The sequence below is a fragment of the Bidens hawaiensis genome, unplaced genomic scaffold (assembly GCF_021521415.1).
Source record: "Bidens hawaiensis isolate Kalapana, Puna unplaced genomic scaffold, B.hawaiensis_p1.1 tig00005453_1, whole genome shotgun sequence".
In the NCBI taxonomy this organism is placed as follows: domain Eukaryota; kingdom Viridiplantae; phylum Streptophyta; class Magnoliopsida; order Asterales; family Asteraceae; genus Bidens; species Bidens hawaiensis.
Window position 1 is genome coordinate 848,866 of NW_027491347.1, and position 6,000 is coordinate 854,865.

Genomic DNA, 6,000 nt, shown 5'->3' on the forward strand with positions numbered 1-6,000 from the left:
TAGGAATACCAACCAGATAGCAAGTTTGATTCAAAGAATGAAACTTACTATATTTATCCTAAAATGATAATGGGACAAAAATTACATAGTGAATCCATTTGGATCTATTAAAGTATTAGGGGGTGTTTGGGATTCTTTATGAAATCTCCTTATAACTTTTTTAATAAATTAATAAGTTATAAAAGTGTAACTTATTAACTTTTCCCGTTCATACCAAAAGCAAATCCAAACACCTTATTACTTTTTAAAAAGTTAACAAGTTATAAGTTGATAAAAATAAGCAATCCCAAACACCCTAAGTAGACAAGCATCGCCTACCCTCATCATGTATCACCACAATCTTTCAACAACGATCGACAACACAACCACCACTTCCACTGCAATCCCGGCCGCAATATCTCTGCCACCACCCCCACGACCACAGTCGTTGCCACTTTATTTCCCACCTTCTTTACTACTGTTGTCGCCACATCCATGGATTGGTGTTACCAACTTATGGCCATCCTTGAACTCTTGGTATTCTTTTTTTCTTCACTCATGATTTTCCCTCCACGCCGTCTCCGTCTCACCCACGTGGGCGCTGAAACTAGGGCCATGTGTCAGGGAAAACAAGTTAGAGATTTAGGCTCATACTTTATAATTAAGGCTTTCAAGTTCAAAAAACATTATATGTAGATATATTATAAATGGTAAAGTAAGTTCAGGTTAACATATTGGTGTGATGGTATGCTTAGTTGTTACTAAAGTTGTTCATGAGTTCAAAACTTGTAATAACCAATTTTTTTTATTTTTTTAATAATTGTCTTAAAAAGGCCTCAAAATCTTATATTGATATAGGCCTTTACATTCGTTGAGCTGAACCTAGCAGAAACCCATCCCGATTGTCCCTCCTGATCTCCTCTCTTGCACCCTAAGTGTGGGGACTAGGGTGTGCCTTTCACATTAGCTCTTTCTCTAACACATCAGTGTTACATCAGTTTTTTCATTCATTTACCGTCCAACCAGGCATAAACCATCTCTAAAGCTATGTGTAGTGCATGGGTTACAAAATGAGACGATTTGTGTCATGTGACGCCTAGTCAGCAAATGATGAATTTTTGTTTTACAAAATGAGACGATTTATAGCCCAATATATATATACTAGTTTTTATCTCCCGTATTACGGAAGGGTTGTTTTATATAATTTGTTTCTTATATTTATTTTTCTTTGAACTTTTATTTTTTTTTATTGTAGGAAAGTTATATATCACACATAATAATATTCCAAGCAAACAAACCGTCCACAAAAACTAGGCCCCCTCTGTCGTCTGGGGGCGGTGTTCCACCCCAGCACCCTTATCGTCATTTCTCACTCACAATTGCCGTCCATTACGCATAGCCTAACATTGAACATGAATCTTTCTTATCCCTCTTACCAATAAAGTGATAAACCATCTTTTAAATAGGTACAATAACTATAACATTAACAGAATGTACAAGTCAATTGTCAATAGCACATTCACTGATTCACATTGAGATGGGCTTATAAAATTAAGTATCGTGCAGGCTGGGTTTTCGATGCTACCATATCAGACAAGGCGAGCCCCGGCCATGTAAATGGGCCATATACGTTTGATACAAGGTTACGCCATTTTGTAAAATTTGAAAATCAATATATTGTTTTCTGTTATCACTCACATTTTAATAAAATCAAATACAATATACAATTTATGCCTTTGACAAGATTGTCACAAGGTTATGCCAATTTTTAAAAATACAGAAATAATAATATGTGAACACACGACTACAAAACCAACAATAAAACAAATATTATCCGTCAATTAGCTAGTAGCCTAGTAGTGGAGTGGCAATTGAGAGTATCGGTATTCCATGTTGTAACATTCTGGTGTGACCACGGTTTAATTTACTGCTTTTAGTATCTAGTTTCAGAGACACTAGAGTGATGATGGAAGATTAGACGTGTAGGTGACTTTCAGTAGTTGAATTCTTGAACTGAACAAGTTTTATCTCTCCGCACTTCGTGCCTTCGAGCGGGTGTTCACAGGCGTTGGCCACATGTGAGGGGTTTTCACAGATCGAAATACGAGTATATCCAGGGGCGGATCTAGTGTTGCGCCAAGGGGAGCGAAGACAACCACTCAAATTCTTGTTTATGTTATAAATTTCTAATATAGTAAGCACAACGACCCATGTGCACCATCCTTATTATTTTCAGTGTCCCAACCCCAACCTTTGAGCTCAACTTTCCAAGCATAAATTCTATTTTGTTTTGAAAAATAACAATTAAGCCCAAATTGCTTAATTGTCCAACCACATCATAAATTGAAAATTTGGAATTCGCAAGTTATACGAGGGTGAGAGATGAAAAGGTTTTCACATCTGATCAGGTACATGACGTTCATATTTTTTTTTTGTGATTTCAGTTTCTTGTTTTTGTTTTGAAATACAAGACGCGCTCATCAATTGTTTAAATTTTTATTTTAATTTCTGTTGGTTTCATTTTGATTTAATTCTTTATGTGTTTCTTAAAATTCAAAAGCCATGAGATTTTTGTTGTCATTTGAGAAACGATAATTTGGGTTCTAGATTTTAAAACATTCTAGCTAATTTAGAGTCTAATATGACTGTTATAATAATTAGTCCGGAATATGAATTTATTATGAGCATCATTTTTTAATGATTAATAATTCTAAACTATTTAAATGATGAGAAAAAACACTTTCAAGTGTTATGAAAGAGGCTATAATTGACTGTTTTCAAAAGATATAATCACGTAAAGGTCAATTGGAATATGTATTTTATTTATATGTTTAATGAAATTTGTTGCCTAAATTTCTATACATAGTTTATTTAATGTAAACCTTTTATTACCCGCTCCATTTTGTTTGACCTAACCCATCTTGGGTTGATGCAATTTTAATTTGATCAGACCCACTCTAGGTTAACCTTTCTTGGCATTCGTTGGCTAAAATTCCTGGATTCGCTGTTATAGAGGTAGGGTACCAAAAAGACCCAAATACCCTTAAGTACCACCCGCGGGCCACAGAGGAACCTCTAATAGGCCACCCGCGGGACATATGGATCACCCGCATATCACGGTAGAGGAAGAACGTACTCATTACACGCGCCGAAGCATCCTGACACCCTCAAAAGACATCCGCAGGACAAGACATATGTCTGCCTAAACAACTGAAAAACAATGCCAGCGGGACAGCTGTCACCAATAAACTACTCTCTAGAAGGAGGATCACGATTCTTACTTGGGGAATACGTGACATATCAACCAATGAACGAAGGACACCTGGCCAGGTTGTTATAACCGTGCACATGGCCAGGGTGCGATCCATCCTATCACTGGATGACACGTGTCCAGGTTGTTATACCCATGCACATGGGACGTATAGCTCAACCTATCATGAGAAGACACGTATCCAGGTAGTTACCAAAGAACTTCTAGAAGAGAGCAGCTGGCCCAATAACCTTCCTACATCATTCGGCTATAAATACCTTGTCAAACGGTATGAGGTATTCATTCACTCACCTACATTCTGACTACACTTAGTCTATTTGCTTCAGTACTTTCTCCATTTACGAAGGTTACTGATTCTCACGCCGGAGGGTGGTTACAGGAAGACTCCCCCTCTTGTCCTTCCTGTAACGAGACTCACGGTGTCTGTTTTGCAGGTTCTGGTATTTGGACTTCGGGAAGTTGTACTCATAGTTTGGTAGTAGTTATCGTATTTTACCCTGTGGACTCATCGGATCTAGGACCCATACCCGGGGAACGGATCCGTGTTTCTTCATTGGCGCCATCCGTGTTTGGTGTTAGAACATCAATAGTTTTCGTTGGTTTTTTGGTTCGTTCGATATGAGTAAACTTCCTGAAGGGCCGACGGGAACCCCTGCACCTGATTCACGTGTAACTAACACAGAAGCACCCCCAGGTCTTAGTGTTTTTGCACGTTTTACGACTCAAAGTAGCCGTACTCTTGAACGTGTCACAGCTCCGGGGTCACGAATCACTTAGGTAACACCTGGGAGTTTTACCCTAGAAAATGTTACAACACCAACCGGTCCCACTCCCATAGACATGGGACGTGTCTCGACACCGGAAGGTTCCAATTTGGGCAATCTTAGACGAATTACGGAAGAGACTCGTCGAAACCAGTCAGTATTGGACCTGGAGGATGATTCAGGCAATTCTGACATGGCGAGGTCTCATCAACGTAATTCCAGATCTAGAGGGAAGCTAACTCCTGAAGAGTGGCTCCACGCACAACAACAAAGTTTGGTGGCTGAGTGCGAGCGCAGAAAACGAACAATTTCATGCTCGCACTCTGACTTACGAAGAATCTCCCCGGAGATCTCCTTTTCCCCCATCGACGATGAAAGGAAGTCAGATCCGTCACAGCCAACAGACGGAGCCAGAGTTTGGCGAATTACCAAGGCTACGCCCTCGTCCTCGCATAAATTTGCGGATGCCATCTTACTTGGAAGAGTTTGATAGTTATGATTCAACCTACCAACCGGGAGAATTCAGTATGTATACCGGTGACAGTAGGATGAACTCCCGGGCGAGAAGCAGTCGTCCGCAGGACATAGTTCGCCACACCGAGTACCATAGTAATGCGAACGAGACTTTACTAAACCGTATCGTTTGGCGGCTTTCGCCGAAAAATCAGAGTTCATAGCAAGTATTGCTACAGAACCCTTCCCTGTTAACGCTAAAATACCTACATCGGTGGGTACATACAATGGTATGACTGATCCAAGTGATCATCTTCAAAACTTCGTGGCAGTAGGTGGTTTCAGTGGTTGGACGCTCCCCTATTGGTGTCACATGTTCGCATTGACACTAACAGGGGCAGCAAGAGAATGGTTTGAAAAGTTACCTGATGGTCAAATTTCTAGTTGGGATGACCTTGTAAAAAAGTTTTCTCAACAGTTTAGCTAGCAAAAGAAACATACGCGCGACCAATCAGAAATTTTAGATGTCGTTCGTCGCGATAACGAATCTATAGAAGATTTTATCACCATATTCAACGACGAAATTCTGAACATTGGCGGAATAAGCAAAGACATGCTTCACGGTGCCTTCCGCAAGAATGTCAAGTGTGATGATCTAGTCCGCATACTTACTGGCAGAGATGGAATGCCGAAAGAATGGGACGATCTTATGACTGCGACAAAGTTGTATGCTAATACTGAAAAAACTTAGAGGAATGGTAATCCAAAACAAAAATTTATAGTCGAGTTTCAGACACCAAGACCCAATAAACAGGCGAGAGGGCCTATCTGGTCAAGACTTCAGCCAAGTGTGGAAGTGTCACAACCATTCGATGCACGATCCCTCATAGGCAACAAGAACAAAGCGGGACCCTCGAACCAAGGTCCCAACAACTGGACTCCTCTTTCAAATACTCCCGCTGAAATTCTCACTACAGAAAATATAAGTTTTAGAAAACCACAGCCACTGACTAGAAGGGCATTCTTAGATACCAAGAAGCATTGCTCGTATCATAACGACATTGGTATAATACGAACGATTGTAGAACATTAAAAAGTGAAATTGAGGCAGCCGTAAAGTTTGGAAAACTCGGGCACTTGGTGAAAATGGGAAACCTGATAACGGTAAAGCTCCCGTTCGGGACAACCAGGGCCCGAGCAAAAAGCAAGTTAAATATTTAAACGTCCACATGATACAAGGCGGGTGCGATAAAGGGAAAAAGAGGAAGGAATCTGATGATGAGGAGTGGAAGAATGAGCCAGTGATTTTCCCACGAATCAAGGGGGGCCCAAACAACAAGAATCCCTTGATCATCACTGCCCTCTTTGGACACTATCGCTCCCAATATGTCTTCTTCGACGCCGGTAGTACATCGGATATTATGTATGAACAATGCTTCGACCAGCTTGACGAAGAAGATAAGGAAAGACTAAAACCTATCCATGCTCCAGTATCAGGGTTTGGAGGAGAAATAATGCATCCGTGAGGGGTAA